This window comes from Triticum dicoccoides, chromosome 5B (assembly GCF_002162155.2).
Source record: "Triticum dicoccoides isolate Atlit2015 ecotype Zavitan chromosome 5B, WEW_v2.0, whole genome shotgun sequence".
In the NCBI taxonomy this organism is placed as follows: Eukaryota; Viridiplantae; Streptophyta; class Magnoliopsida; order Poales; family Poaceae; genus Triticum; species Triticum dicoccoides.
The window spans coordinates 65,574,338-65,591,608 of NC_041389.1; positions in this window are offsets into that span (position 1 = coordinate 65,574,338).

Genomic DNA, 17,271 nt, shown 5'->3' on the forward strand with positions numbered 1-17,271 from the left:
TGTTGCGCAATAAGTATCTAGGCCAAAAAGCATTGTCCCAGGCATATTGGAAACCTGGTGGCTCACATTTTTGGTCTGGTCCGATGGCGGTAAAGAAACATCTATTCCTCTTTGGATCCATGATAAAGGACGGCTTCGAGATACGTTTCTGGAAGGACAGGTGGCTAGGAAATGCCACTGTTCAAGAACAGTATCCAGCCTTGTACCACATTGTACGCGATAAAAATGATACTCTTGCGCAAGTCATGGCAACATCTTGAGGCCTCCACATTGTAGGAGGGATTTGATTGACCTCCGACTTGCGTCATGACAACATCTTCTATCCCGTTTGGATACGATTAACTTGATACAAGGGCGGGATGTGTTCGGTTGGAATCTCACTACATCAGGATCTTTTACAATTGACTCTATGTAACATGCACTCTCGCATTGATTCCCGTGAAAAATAATAAGCTAATCTGGAATTCAAATATGCCACTAAAAATTAAGATTTTCATGTGATATCTTCGAAGAGGAGTTGTGCTAAGAAAACACAACCTCGCTCGACGCAACTGGCAAGGAAGTAAGAAGTGTAGTTTTTGTATCCATGACGAGACAATTAAACACCTCTTCTTTCAATGCAAGTTTGTGCGTTTTATATGGCCAGTCATCCAAATAGCATCCAATTTGTATCCGCCCACAAGTTTTGTCAATATATATGGTCACTGGCTTGACAATATACCAAATACTTTTAGTACGCTAATATGGGTGGGAGTGTCAACCTTATTATGGCAAAAACTCTTTTCCTATGCAGGTTATTTACCGTTGTACGCACTGACTTCATATGTTGTCTACGCTACAATGAACGGAGTATCAATTGTTGTTCAAGGCGGTGTGTATGCGGTTGGAGCGGGTGGCCAGGGAGGTTTTTACCCAACATGGATGACAATATAATCTCCGGATCGGTCCACCTTCTCCGTCGACATTGGCATAGTTTTGGGCTCATATAGCTTTATTGTTGCCAACTTGTCGTTTTTTACTATACTTTCTCAGACTGTTCGTTTAACGTTGTGTGTATCTTAGCTATGCATAGCCCGGGTGTTACTCATTATGCTTTGTATCCATTTGATGCTACATTCTGAGTTAATAAAAGCGCCGTTTATCGAAAAGGAAATTGTATAAAAAAAGAGTTTGTACTAAATTAAGTAATTGAGCATGATCTATACCAAGTATGATCGAATATGAAATGAACTGAACCCAAGTAGCTTCGTTTGTTTCGTGCGGTATTCAGGATACAAAATTTACTTGACTATTTTGATGAACTTTAAGCAGATGCAACGCCCCATATGATTGAGCCACATAAAATTTTGAAAAGAAAGAAAAAACCTTGGCTCCAAATATCTGATGAGTGGTGAATCTTTCAGTAGTAGGTTATCTAGGTTCTTATGGAGTGTAAAGGAAAAACCAAAAGCAACTTATTACACATGGAGTACCAATTGTATAAGCTGATGGTATATATCTTGGTATACTCATTTCCACAAGATTGACTGAAATTCACGGTTTAATTACATCATTACATGGGCTATTGATTCTAGACGATTCAAGGGATATCTGATGCACCGATGAATACAGCCTTGTTTTGTCTCATTTGATTTAATGGGCTGTAAGTGCTTAGAGATGAAAGGTTCATGATGCAGTCCAGTGGCCTCGCTATGGTGTGGGCTTGGGATGCATCCGGTTCCCGCATTGCATAATGAGAATTACAGGCTATGAGTTACGACGCAAGTTCGTTGCTAAGCCTCTTCCTCGCATTGAACTCTAAAAAACATGCATGGGCATGGCAACAAAATTTAAAAGCTTGAGAGTGAGGGCTGAGGTAGGCAAAGCCAAGCAAGTGATATTGCTACCTGATTCTACAGAGCCTGCTCCAGTGGCCTCCCTTCCTTGCAGTAGCTTCACTAAAGTAGGCCTAGGAGACGCCGGGAACAGTTATCGTACTCTTGTGTATCCTTTGCCTTCATTTCTTAGTGAATGACCAGGTACGGACATGTAAGACAATAAGTTTTGGGGAACCAGCACAACCCTCTAGGGGTGGCTTATCTCATTATATATAATGGTTGTGTTACAATACGTACATAAGTACAGAAGCTATACATAGTCTAACACCCTCCCTCAATCTTAGCCACTTTCTAAAGAACTGAGAAGGGTAAGATTGCGCCTACAAGCCTCAAACTATGGCAGCGGTAAAGGCTTAGTGAAGATGTCTGCAAGTTGATCCTTAGATGAGATAAACTTGATCTGGAGTTGCTTCTGCGATACACGTTCCCGTACAAAGTGATAGTCAACTTCAATGTGTTTCGTTCGGGCATGAAATACTGGATTTGCAGAAAGGTATGTAGCACCGATGTTATCACACCAAAGAATAGGAGGCTGTGGTTGAGACAAACCCAACTCCTGAAGCAAAGACTGCACCCAAATAATCTCTGCAGTAGCATTAGCCACAGCCTTGTACTCAGCTTCAGTACTGCTACGTGACACAGTAGCCTGTTTCCGAGCACTCCAAGCGATCAAATTAGAGCCAAAGAATACTGCATAAACCCCCGTGGATCGCCTGTCATCTGGGCTACCAGCCCAATCTGCATCAGAGAAGGCCGAAAGGACCCGAGAGGAAGTCGGCCGAATATGCATACCAAATGTCAGGGTGAACTGAATATAACGAAGAATGCGTTTAACAGCAGCCCAATGAGTATCTCTGGGAGCCTGAAGATACTGACAAACCCTGTTAACAGCATAAGAGATATCTGGTCTCGTGATCGTCAAGTACTGAAGTCCACCAACAATGCTCCTGTACTCTGCGGCATCCGCAGGAGACAAAAGCTCACCATCAACAGCTGTTATCTTGTCGGTAGACGACATGGGTGTGGTGGTCGGTTTGCACTTCAGCATGCCAGCTCTTTGTAACAACTCCAAGGAGTACTTCTTCTGCGTAAGGACAAGACCAGTAGCACGAGAAGTGACCTCAACTCCAAGAAAGTAGTGAAGCTTCCCAAGATCTTTGACCGCAAAATCAGCACCAAGAGAGCAGACAAGAGCATTAGCAGCATACTGAGAAGAGCTGACAAGGATAATATCATCGACATATACCAAAAGGTACATAGTGACTTCTGGCTTCTGTAGAAGAAATAATGAAGTGTCAGCAGTGGACGGCACAAACCCATGAGCACGAAGGGCAGAGGCAAGGCGGGCATGCCAGGCACGAGGAGCTTGCTTCAAACCATATAGTGCTTTGGAAAGACGACAGATATAGTCAGGACGATCAGGATCAGAGAAACCAGGCGGCTGTTTCATATAAACCTCTTCCTCCAAAAATCCATGTAGAAAAGCATTCTACACATCAAGTTGACGAAGTGACCAACCACGAGAAACAGCAATGGAGAGAAGAAGCCGAATAGTGGTAGGCTTGACGACAGGACTGAAGGTGTCCTCATAGTCAAGACCATGACGCTGCCGAAAACCGCGAGCAACAAGTCGCGCTTTGTAACGCTCAATAGATCCATCCGAATGCTTCTTCACTTTGAATACCCATTTTGAGTCAATAACATTTACCCGTGGTGGTGGAGGAACGAGAGTCCATGTCTTGTTACGAAGAAGAGCATGAAACTCCTGCTCCATAGCCTCTCGCCAATGTGGAATGCGCAGGGCAGCCTGATATGAGCGAGGCTCAGAAGATGGATCCGCAACAGCAGCAACCAAACAAGCAGCCAACCAAGCAACCGTACCATCCTTACGTTCCTTAGGTTTGAAAATGCCACTGCGACTGCGTGTATGTGGTCGGGACACAGGAACCACCGAGGTCGACGGAGCAGCCTGCAACGGGCTGGAGGACGGCGACGTTGACGAGTCAGCCGGTGACGAGGAGCCAGTCACGGTAGCCTCGGACTCGGTCGACGAAGAAGGCTGGCCCACCGGCGTAACCGGCAGAGCAGACGAAGCAGCTGGCGACTCCGGCATCACAGACCGGGCCGTTGGCGAGCTCGGCATAGTGGGCCGTGGCGCGGCCGGTGTCGCGGGCCGATCCGCGGATGAAGGCGACGTGAGGACCCGAGCCGCGGGCGAAGACGGCGTGACGGGTCGAGCCGCGGGCGACTCGGCGGCCGCTGGCGAAAAAGGCCGAGCCGCTGGAAACTCGGCGATCGCTGGCGTAGCAGACCGAGCAGTGGAGATGCTCGGCGCGACGGGCTCGTCGGGTGACCATGCATGAGCACGCGAATCGACGCCATGCAACATAGGGCGATCGACGTGCCCACCAGAAGACGACGACGATGATGGTGAATCCTCCAACAGCTCCAAACGAGCTCCACGTCTGGTTCCTGCACCATGATTAGGTAACAGCAAAGGAGAGTATGCAACATCATCAAATTGGTCAGAAGCAACAGAGGATGAATGCAGGGATGGTGGTTCGACAGTAGACACAGGAAGGTTGGCAAAGGGAAAAACATGCTCATCAAACACGACGTCCCGAGATATATAGACACGATTAGTGGGAACATGAAGACATTTGTAACCTTTATGAAGAGAGCTATAGCCAAGAAAAACACACTTCTTAGAACGAAACTCAAGCTTGCGCTTGTTATATGGACGAAGATGCGGCCAACAAGCACACCCAAATACCTTGAGAAAGGTATAATCAGGTTGTTCATTAAGGAGAACCTCAATGGGAGTCTTCATGTTTAAAACACGAGTAGGAGTACGATTGATGAGAAAGCATGCAGTGGTGAAAGCATCACTCCAAAACCGAAACGGAACAGATGCATGGGCCAAAAGAGTAAGACCAGCTTCAACAATATGACGATGCTTACGTTCGACTGAACCATTCTGTTGATGTGTATGTGGACATGCTAAACGATGAGCTATCCCAAGCGACTGAAAGAAAGAGTTGAGGTTGCGATACTCGCCCCCCCAATCCGACTGGACATGAACAATTTTGTGCTTGAGAAGACGTTTAACATGTTTTTGAAACTGAACAAAAATATCAAACACATCAGATTTGCCTTTAATAAGGTAAAGCCAGGTAAAGCGACTATAAGCATCAACGAAACTGATATAGTAATTATGACAACTGACAGAAGTCTGAGCAGGACCCCATACATCTGAAAACACAAGTTCTAAAGGATGTTTCACCTCACGACTGGACTCCGAAAAAGGAAGTTGATGACTCTTCCTCTGCTGACAAGCATCACACACTGCTACATCTTTATTACTAGACAAACTAGGAAGCTCATGACGACGCAAAATATGACGGACAATAGGTGTGGCTGGGTGACCAAGACGAGCATGCCACTGTGACGGAGAGACCCGAACTCCACTGAAAACGCGAGCGACGCCAGGATGCTCCAGACGGTAGAGGCCCTGGCACAACCGCCCACTAAGAAGAATGTAAGACAATAAGTTTTGGGGAACCAGCACAACCCTCTAGGGGTGGCTTATCTCATTATATATAATGGTTGTGTTACAATACATACATAAGTACAGAAGCTATACATAGTCTAACAGGACATGGCGAATGATTCCGAATCGTGAATCCCTCGCACTGATAGATGGGTCCTCGGCTGTGACGCAGTCAAAAGTGGTGCCTTGAGCCGTGAGAGTTGCATGCGTTAAGTTAATGTGTGGCGTGTGTGTGTGTGTGTGATGGGGATAAGTGCAAAGAGTTGTAAGCAGTATAACAAGGAAAAAGTGAACAAAGGAACTTTTCCCCGTATCTCCTTCTCTGTCTTCTTCCTCCTCCCCTGAAATCCTGCTACCAATTTCCCTGTATCTTGTATTTGCTCACACCCTAGATTAAATCCTTGTCCAGGGCCTGGGGGGCATTAAAATCCCTCGCTTCCGCACATTTCATATTTTCTTCTTTCTACATCAATTTGCCGTAATCTAGATATACATAGGTGTGTTTGTCAATCGAGTGAAGTCCCTAAGTGACATCAAAATTTGTATCAACATGTTGGTACTTATGCACAACTGGTTTTGAAGCAATGGTAACTCATGCGATTGATTGAAGATGTGTACGACTCAAAATTGCATGAGTTCTTCATCAGAAATACTATCTTAATTCTAACCAGCATGTGATTTTTCGGTTTGTTTAGTCGGCTCGATATGGTTGGTTTATTTTGCAAGACCTAGTGTATTCTCTTGCTAAAATACAAGTTTCTATGAACTTTGATACGATAACGGGGAGAAAAGAATTTTTCCATACACAACCTTATGTACACATTTACTCATATACACAATCATATATACTCAATCTCTTACCATATGTGGGATATGTTGCAGCCACAGATTTATTTGAAAAGGATGAAAATAATCCGGGTTGAAAGGTACTAAAAAGGTGACCAAACGCACAATGATACTGCAAGGCAGATTATTAGGGCATGCCCAACGTGGTCGCTAATAGGGAGGCGCAGGATGGATATCCGATCGATTGGCGGTTAGGCCATCGATTCCTGGTGGATTCCTGATGTCGGGTGAAGTGTCGATGCAAAAGAAATAAATAAATAAATAGAAGTCGGCGCATGGGCCCCTTGTACCTTGCGGGATGAAACGCTGCTGCACGGGGCAATTTTGTTAGCGACTACAAGTTAGCGCCCAAAGTTGAAACAAACATACGCTTGGATGGTTTTTTATATTTATGGTTTGTTTTAATTTCCGTAAGCGCATGTAGAGGCGTCTTGCATTGAAGACGCCCTTATGGCTCCAAAGACATTGAATGAAACTACAGCTTATTTCTTGGACAAGGATGGCGAGGTACAAGCTCTAGTGGTAGGTATACATATACATATTCTACATAACTCTGCGTTATATTTGCATTGAATCAAAATATCAAACATGCATAATTGTGCAATATAAATAATGTGGATATACCTATGTTGCTCCATAAGAGATTGATCAGAGGAAATGAGCACATGCACTCTCCTGGTGAATGCTGATTTGTATACTTGGGAAGAGAGATGAACACTTCTTGGAGAGTGGCCTGCACTCTTGCTGTTGTGGGCTTGGGAGGCATTGCAATTTGAGAGCTCTTGGCTTTCTCTTGTGCCAACAGGAATTTCAAGCGAGCTCGCAGTAGTAGGCCACACACTCACAATGTTTTTTTGCGGGGTCACACTCACAATGTTGGCTCCTTCCCCACGCCGGCCTCTTCCTCAATGGTCGCTGTGAGCTGCATCTCCTTGCCTTCATTAGGAGTCTCGCTACCTTGCCATTAGACAGTTGCACCACCGTCACCTTGCGCCACCACCTCACACCGTCCTCGGTGTCATCCGTGCACGCGAGATAGAAAGAGAGAGATTAGACAGTGACACGTGGGACACATATGTAAGGCAGAGTATAAGAAAATGTCTATAGGAGAGCTGCTACAACAACATAGCTGTAAAATCCAATAAATTTATTGAGAGAGCATTATAAACACTTACAGAAAGTTTAACGCGCATATCCGCCTCAATGACCGGGCCGTCCCAGACGTTTGTGAGAGTTTGAGACGCTCGGCTGTGGATGCACTTAGGCTGTGTATTTGACTGGAGGTTTTCACCCTGCTTTTCTTGTTGTTTCTGGACCTGTCAGAACTTACTTGTGATTTCATTTAGAGTTAATGGAACTGGGGTCACCTCCCTGTTTTCCTAAATGCGAGCAATGAAGCCACGTCCCTGTCGCTGTCTGGATGGATGCATCGATAATTTGGTGGTTGGTTAGGCTACTCCAACGCATGATCCCAAATGAACGTCAGTTTTGTCCGTTTTTTTTCCTGTTTGGGGTGGTAATGGAGCCGTGTTCATCCGCATTTATGGATGCGTCGGCCATGTATCCAACGTGCGACCGCATTTCGGCCGCATCTCGTCCGTTCGAGATCAACAAGCATACTAAAAATGAAGCATGGTTTTCAAATAGTTTAAATCAAACATAATAAATAGTTTCACATCCGAAATAGTCTTACAACCCAATGAAAATAAAAACAATATCAAATAATCTTTACAACCTAATCGAACTTTATTTGCATGACAAAGAAATTAAACCGATAATTCTACTGGTTGCCAATGTAAGTCCACGTGTGCTCAATCAAGCATCCTGGAGCTGGACATGAGTAGCCACTCATGCAATTCACGATGAAAATAGACAAAATGTTCGAAGGTTGCAGGAGGTGGATGCTCAAGCTCAATATTTTCACCATGGAAATCAAACCCTTGGTCATAGATACTATCATCACGCTCATCCTTCACGATCATGTTGTGCATGATCATACAAGCAGTCATCACCTCCCAAAGCTTCTGAGTGCTCCATGTCAATGCAGGGTTTCGAGCGATACCCCATCGAGATGGAAGCACACCGAAAGAATGCTCCACATCCTTCCTAGCACTCTCCTGCATTTAGGCAAACCTCTATCTCTTCTCTCCTTGCGGGTTGGGTATGGTCTTCACAAGAGTGGACCACTATGGATCGATACCATCAGCAAGGTAATATCCTTTGTTGTACTGGTGGCCATTGACCTCAAAGTTGACCTATGCGCAGTGGCCTTCTGCAAGCCTTGCAAACACTGGAGAACGCTGAAGAACACTGATATCATTGTGTGAACCAGCCATGCCGAAGAAATAATGCTATATCCACAGATCTTGTGAAGTCATCGCTTCAAGTATGACAGCAACACCTTTCACATGCCCCTTGTATGACTCTGCCAAGCAAATGTAAAATTATTCCACTTACAGTGCATACAATCAATACTACCATGCATGTCCGGAAAGCCCCTCTCAGCATTGATCACCAACAATCTCTCTATATCAGCAACAGTTGGCTCTCTCGGGTACTCAGGGCCAAACACTGCCACCACGACCTTGCAGAAACAATACATTGATAGGAGACATGTGGACTCACTCATACGAAAATACTCATCCACAAGATCACCAAGAATTCCATATGCAAGCATGTGGATAGCCGCAGTGCATTTCTGGTAAGAAGAGAAGCCAAGCTTGCCAAGGGCATCCTCTTTGCACTCAAAGTATGGGTCATATGCTACCACTCCCTCCCGAATATGATTGAACATATGTCTCACCATACGGAAGTAGCGGTGAAATTTGTGTGGTTTGAAGAGTGCGCTATTTTTAAAGTAATCGACATAGAGAAGGGTGTGGCCTCTCCCTATTGCGGTTCAAGGCCAGACCATGGCCAGGGATTGATCCCCTGAACCGAGGCCACTTCCTATTAATGTGGTCGTGGACGATCAATGCAGCCACCACAAGCTCTTCATCATCCGAGGACAAATCATCCAATGAACAAATGAAGTTGTGAAAGAAAAACTCATGCCCACTATCCATGATACCTTGTGAGCAATGCGTCGAACAACTTGCGGATCATGGTGGAGACGCGGCCCGAAAGAGCAAGTCGATGAAGTGTAGCAAGGTTGGTGTTGGTGGGGGTGGGCACCTTGCGGCAATGCAGTGCCTACCGGAAGTTGTTGGGGTCGACGGTCGGCGCCCGCGACCGTAGCTTCTCTCCCACCGGTCACAAGAAACCACAAACACCGGGAAATAGCTCTACCAAAACACGGGCGTGGGACGGCTATGACATGGTGTGGTTGTGGGGCGGACGGCCTTGATGGACCAGGAACGGGGGTGGCGGCGGCTATGGCGGGGGCGGAGGGAAGAGAAGGGGAAGAGAAAAGTGGTTGCGTCCCCGACGGGCGGGCCAGGAGGACTAGGACACGGACCGGGCCCGTCCGCGCGTGTCCGTTCGGCCGCAAATGCGGCCCAAAGTTGAGCCAGGAATGGGTCGAAAACGGACGAAAAACAGACAACGGTCCATTTGCTCCCGCATGTTGGATGACCCGTTCTGTCCGTTTACCCCCAAACAGACACAGCCAGACCACTTCGATCGTGCTTTGGAGCTGCCCTTAGTTGCTTGCCCTGCTGCGACTTTTTGTGTACAGTACATTTTGTGGTGGCGCGGGTCTCAACTGTGCTCATACTACGGCACCCCGGGGTCAATGGGGCGATGATGGCATCGACGCGTATGGCGAGGGTCAGCATCGTGGGTCCTCCTCGGCCGACGGTGGGCATGGGTATGCCTGGCAAAGTGATGGAACGGCTGAGAGACCCTTTCTTGGACCTACAGGTGGATTCGTCGAGGGCGCCTCGGGCCCGGATCGCCGGACGAGAGGTGGTTTCCGAGGATATCGTGGTGGTCGTGGTGGGAGGAACCGGTTTCGACAGCCTCCTCCTTCGACGGCCATGGCAGAGCCCACGGCCTCTTCTGAGATGCCCATGACTGGATAGACGGGTGCTCTGTCCGGTGAGGCTATGGAGGTGGTCACGGCGCTGGCCGCTACTGAGGTTCCGGTGTCTGTGCCAGTTGTGGCGCCTGCTTCTCAAGCTGCTGACCAGGCTGAGGGTGAGAGAGCTTCTAAGTGGGCAAGGAAAAAAGAAAAGATGCTATGTTATCGGTGTGGAGAGCGAGGCCATTTCATTGCTGAGTGTGTTACTGAGCTTTGTGACACCTTCCTCAAACCAGCGCATGACATGGGAGAATGCCCGATATTGAGGGATCTGATGCCGAGTATCACAATTTACGGTGTCTACTGTGCTGAGCTGATGTTCTTTTGAGTCTCCTTGTGCGGAGGAGGTCCCTGAGGAGGCTGAGAGCTCGACCACGGGTGTGGTCAAAGTCACGAAAGGTGACTTTTCTGAGGCTCAGATAATCAAGCGACTTAGGGAGTTAGCTCCGGGGGACTTTCAGTGGGAGATTATTTGCCATGAGGACAACAGCTATAAGGTTGAGTTTCCGAGTGCCGAGGACTTGGAGCGGCTTCTCAGTTTTGGGATGTGCAGAGTTCCTGGAACTGAGTGTATTCTTGAGTTTCTTGAGTGGAAGAAAGTGGAGCCGCAGGGAAAACCACTCACTCGGGATTGGTTGAGGTTCTCGGGAGTCCCATCAAAACTGGTTCGGGATGTTCGGGTTGCCGCAAGTTTGGGGATTCTGGTTGGCAGACCTAAGAGAGTTGATATGCCCTTCACAAGGGACAATGGGGTGGCTAGGGTGTTGGTAAGTGTGTTGTATATCAAGTTCGTTCCTGATGTCGTCAAGTGGACGCATAAGGGCCTCGTTTATAACATAGATATTGAGTTTGAGGATTCTGAGTAGTTCGCTCAGGCTTTGGCGGGGATGGATGTGGACAGGCATGATAAGAATGATGACTCAGGTAACTCGGAGGAACGACAGGGGGATGATGGGCATGAGTTGCCCAGTGGCCTGGTAGCTGACCCTCAGACGCCCGAAAATGGGGCGGCTCCTTCTACGATAGTCCCTATGAGTACCTTGAGATTCGGATCGTTTCAGGCGGTTTTAGCGCCACCCAGGCTGTGGAGCGACAGGGTTGATTCTGAGGAAGTGTTTGAGCACACGTTGCCTTCACTGGACTTTGTCGAGGCTCTGGGCTCTCCGGTTGGGAGGGACGGTCTTCAGCAGGTGACCTCTCCCACTGCTGCTGGCGCGCTGCTTGGGGGGGTCTCCGTTTGGTCTAACCACTGGGGTGGCGGTGTCGCCCTGTGTTGGAGGGTCAGCTCTGGGAGGAGGGCTCGGGCAGGAGGCCTTGGCTCTCCCCCCTCTACGTTGGATCGGATGGCAGGACCTGGAGAGTCCCGTCCGACTGCCGGGTTGGATGGGGCGCGGGGGCAGGCGGCCCCCGCCCTCTCTCCTCTGCGTAGGTCACCTGGTGGGGAGTCTGGGCAGGCGGCCTAGACTCCTTTGGCCCCATGCTCGCCGACTGTCGGCGCCTGGTCTTCGTCTGCTATTTCTGGGCCGGCCGTTGGAGGTGGGGCAGGAGGCCCTACCCCCAATGGGGCAACCAGAGAGGCGATCATCGCTTTTGGTGGCATTCCGGATCCTGTTTCTGAGGGCCGACGAATGAGCTGTCGCCTTCAGGACAAGGGGGATGTTGATGATATTCAGCTGAGGTGCGCCATGCGGGTGGCCAAGCTTCGTGACATGGAGGCCACTACGGGTATGTCAGTCAATATTTCTAATTCTATTTTGCATTTTAATAATGATGAGATCATCCACAATGCAAATGAGTTAGGAGTTCACTACAGGAATCAGCTACTTTGCCATCAGCCACGGCGGACGACAAAGGCATAGATGGCGGATGGCAAAGACCTTTGCCGTCTGCTGCGGACGGCAAAAGGGGACGGCAAAGTAGGGGACGGCTAAGAGCTACGTTGCCGTCTGCTTTGGGCAGCTGACGGCAAAAGGGCCTTTGCCATCAGCAGCGGACGACAAAGAAGGCAGACGGCAATAAATGCGCTGTTACTCCGTTAGGTGGTTAATGGCAGGCCTTTGCCGTCCGCTGCGGACGGCAAAGCCTTTACCGTCAGCCATTGTAGGCAAACTGACCAAATTGTTCAGCCTCCCAGGAAGCACAGTTGCCTGCCATGTGGCCTCTTTGCCGTCCGCTGCTGATGGCAAAGATCCCTTTGCCGTCGATGGCAGACGGCAAAGAGCCTGCATATTGTCTCTTTTTTCTATTTTTTTTAATCCAACAATTTTCACAGCAAATATATATGACATATATAAATATATTTCCATATCACATATCCAGCACATAAGTTTCATATCACATATCACATTTGTTTCATCCATATACATTCTTCATACATAAGCAAGTTCCATCCATACACATTGTTCCATCCATATACATATTACAATGCAAAGTTTCATCAAGATAGCAAGTTCCATCATAGCAAGCTAGATACAATGCTGAGTTTCATCAAAGGAAAAGCAAGCACTCCATCATAGCAAGCTAGCTTCCATGAAGTGAATGAAATCTGCAAAATGGTAAATAAGAAAGTTAGAAATAGGTGACTAGAACAAGAAGAAGACTAGAACAAGAAGTATATGTCATTTATGAGCTAACTTAGGTGAAATGGATCATATATGAGCTAACTAAGTTGAAATAGGTTGTTTATGAGCTAACTTAGTTGAAATGGGTCGTTTATGAGCTAACTAAGGTGAAGGGCATCGTTTTTGAGCTAAGTAAGGTGAAATGGATCGTTTTTGAGCTAACTTAGGTGAAATGGATCATTTATGAGCTTTTATGAGCTAACTTAGTTGAAACGGGTCGTTTATGAGCTAACTAAGGTGAAATGCCACGTTTTTGAGCTAAGTAAGGTGAAATGGATCGTTTTTGAGCTAACTTAGGTGAAATGGATCATTTATGAGCTTTTATGAGCTAACTTAGTTGAAATGGGTCGTTTTTGAGCTAACGAAGGTGAAATGCCACGTTTTTGAGCTAACTAAGGTGAAATGGATCGTTTTTTAGCTAACTTAGATGAAATGGATCGTTTATGAGCTTTTATGAGCTAACTTAGTTGAAATTGGTCGTTTATGACCTAACTAAGGTGAAATGCCACGTTTTTAGCTAACTAAGGTGAAATGGATCATTTTTGAGCTAACTTAGGTGAAATGGATTATTTATGATCTTTTATGAGCTAACTTAGTTGAAATGGGTCGTTTATGACCTAACTAAGGTGAAATGCCACGTTTTTGAGCTAACTAAGGTGAAATGGATCGTTTTTTAGCTAACTTAGGTGAAATGGATCATTTAAGAGCTAATTTAGGTGAAATGGATCGTTTTTAGCTAACTTAGGTGAAATGGATCGTTTAGGAGCAAATCTAGGTGAAATGGGTCATTTTGGAGCTAACCTAGGTGAAATGGGTCATTTTGGAGCTAACCTAGGTGAAATGGGTCATTTTAAAGCTAACGTAGGTAAAATGAATCATTTAGGATCTAATCTACGTACATTTTAGAGCTAACTTGGATAAATTGGATCACTTGTAAGCTAACTAAGGTAAAATGAGTCATTTTAGAGCTAACTTAGGTAAAATGGATCGTTTATGAGCTAACTAAGCTAATTATGCAATTTTTTACATAAGTAACCTAAGTACATATCGTTTTAGAGCTAACTTAGGTAGAATGGATGGTTTATGAGGTCAGTAAGCATATTAAGTCATTTTGGAGGAAAAGAAGCTAACTCTAGGTCATTATGGTAAGCATATTGGAGGAAATAAAGCTAAGTCTAGGTCTTTATGCATTTGTTAAGCAAAACACTAGAGAAACTTACCGTGATCAGGGAGGTGTACGAGCGGGCTGGCTCGCGCTGGTAGCTGGAGAAGGATCGTGCGATGCGTTTCTGGAGTTAAGCTGCACCAAAGATCATTTCCAATGTCTCGTTAGCATTATGACACTCAAATGTTAAGACTAGCAAGTAATGTCCATTCTAATTAAACTCACCGTGCTCCCAGGAGCAATCACTGGCATCGGCGGTGTGGTCTGACCGGACTTCTCGCACACACACTGCACATTTGGTTTTCACAACAGAGTCATACTAGTTAGTAATGAGACTCAAATGTTAAGACTAGCAAGTAATATGCAGAAGAAACTTACCACAAGGAGCTCGTACATGGCCCTTGCCTGCATGTCATTCCGTGCCCTCTCCTCCTCCAACATCTTTGTCGTCCTCTCCTCCAACTCCCGCTGCCTCTCCGCCGCCTCCGCCAGAAGTTTCTCCGTTCTATCTCTCTCACTATATATAGCAGCCTGCAACACCACTCACATGACCATTTGTAATCATTAATGGAAGCGCACACAATGTACTGGAGAAAGATAGCTGAGTACTTATAACTAACCTTGAAGGCGAGTTGGACTGGCCGTTCACGAGGCCTTATCTCAGGAGCGGAGCTCGACTGGCGCGCCTTGATCTCCGGGAGAGTGCTAGGACAACGGATAAGTCCATCTCCCATGGCTATGGAGCCATGGGACCTCCCGCCACCAGATATCATCAGCAGCTCTGTATCAATGGGACCCTGGCTCGGGTTAAAGTCCTCCCCTTTCCTCGCCTTCCCCTTCTCTATATTGCACGAGCTTGTCGTGGGCGGAGATGTTGGTGAAGTTCTTTGGATCATCGAGGTCAGACGCAGAGAATGCCTTGACTTTCTTGTAAGAGCCAGTGTGGGCCATGGCATACAGGTCGTACACCTCTGGCACCTTATCCGCCTTATTGTAGCGTGCCTGAAAGAGAGAAACAAAGTAAATTAGTAATTAAAGGGCTAAAGCTAGCATGATGAATGAATTGCATGAATCATGAAGCAAACCACATACCCAGTTCCGCCCGTACTGAAATAAGTTGGAGCTGCCTTGGTGGTGTGGCACACCTTCCATTTGGGCACGTTTGTCCTTGGCCTTGTTGTTGGTGGCCCGCCATTGTTTTGAGCACCACGCATTGACCAACACCTCCCAACAATCCATCCGATCCGCACACCATCTCGGAGGGGCCTAAGTTAGCAAATAGAAACTTGAGCGCTACGGTTATGAATTACTAAATGAAGGAAGTAAGTACAAGGCCTTAAGAATTACCTTCATGTACTGCTCCTTACTCAAGAACTTATCGCGGCACTCCTGCTTGGGCTTCTTGATACCACGCCCGGCGTAGTAGTCTCGAACAGCTTGCACCCGAACCTCATGCCGTAAGTTCTGAAGTAGGCGCTTGCACTCCTTGTTGATAACATCTGCCGCCTCCTCCTCGTATCCCTCCTCACACCTGTAGAATGTCTGCAATCAAATGAGACAATATTGATTAGTACAATTAATAACTAGCTAGTTCAAGATTTTTAATTGTGTAAAGGAGAAATTACCCAGAACTTTCTGATCACCACGTCTGCCCTCGTCTTGCACAAGACACCGTCGATAATCTCACCCGGCGGGGCCGGGGTAGACAAGTAGTGCTCCCAACTCAATCCAACCTCTGGAAGCCGACCCTCACCAGGCAACGTGACAAACCCCGGGAAGTTTTGCCGAATCAGAACTCCAAGGACGGAGTTGGGCCGACGGACACTTTCATGGTGGTCCCAACCCCTGCAGCATGACAAGGCCAACGCATTAGTTATTTGAAGAAACGTTAATGCAGAAGGTACAAAAAGATTAAATGCACTTACCTCTCCCCATCAGGGAAAATCAACCACCTCTGCTCGCGGGTCGCCGGCACGGATGGAAGCCGTGTAGCACCATGTTGGTAGACATTGCCCCCCTCCTCCTCAATATCAGTCGGCTCCCCGTCATCATCAGCATGGCCACTCGGCTCCCCGCCATCATCAGCATGGCCACTCGGTTCCTCAGGCTGACCCGACCAGGTACCCCATCCAGACGTGTGCTCCTCCGGGGTCTCGTGGGCCCAACTCTCATGGGCCGAAGGCCCGTCGACCGGAGGCTCGTGGGCCGAAGGCCCGTCGACCCGAGGCTCGTGGGCCAAAGACCCGTGGACCGGAGGCTCGTGGACCGGAGTCCGTGTAGCCTCCTCCTCGGACGAGTCCACCCTAGCAGTCACATGCTCGGGTGAAACAGCTGGGGGTGGAGGCGAGGAAGGCGCCGTAAGAGTCACCCTACCTCCTCTCCTGCGACCACATGCTCCACCTCCTCTCTTCTTCTTACCTCGTCCCCTGCTGGGCACCGCAGTCGACGAAGAAGGGCCTGGTGGTGTCGACATACTGTCCAACAACGCTCGGCGGAGAGGTGCGTGTGCAATGGAAGACCTCACAACACACGCCAACAAAGAAGGGGCCTCGGCGCGCTCCCGACCAGCGCCCACCATCTTTCAACACCTGCCATGACAAAGAATGAACGAAATTAGTACAACATAAAAAAAGTACCGACATGAATAATAATATGTATATCACTTAAGTTATCATCATCAAGTATAACATAAAAAAATTGAATACCCGACACTACTAATAATCTCAATCAGTATCATCAATAAATGCATAATCATCATCATCACTATAATCAATGATGGGCTCACTATAATCATCATCATCACTATCATCACTATAATCATCATCATCATCACCAGACACACAACAATTATATATATAATTCACCATGTATATATTCATCAGTTGATCTACTTTGTCAATTTTATTACGTCCATGCAACCTACACTCTAATAGGAAATGATAGGTCCTAATCCCACCCGAGTATGTGTAGATTGGGTTCATTTTCCCATGCTATGCTCCGGATCCGACGCAAAATTTCGGCAACACCTCCCCGCTGTTCTCCTGATACACGTCTCTGCAATAAACAGAGAGGATGTGTACCCGGAGAACAACAGGGGAGGCACTGACGAAATTTATGCGTCGGATCCGAAGCAAAGCATATGTGTCGGATCGGGTGCTGTTTCGGGGTCGGGGGTTCGGGGTGTCATGTCG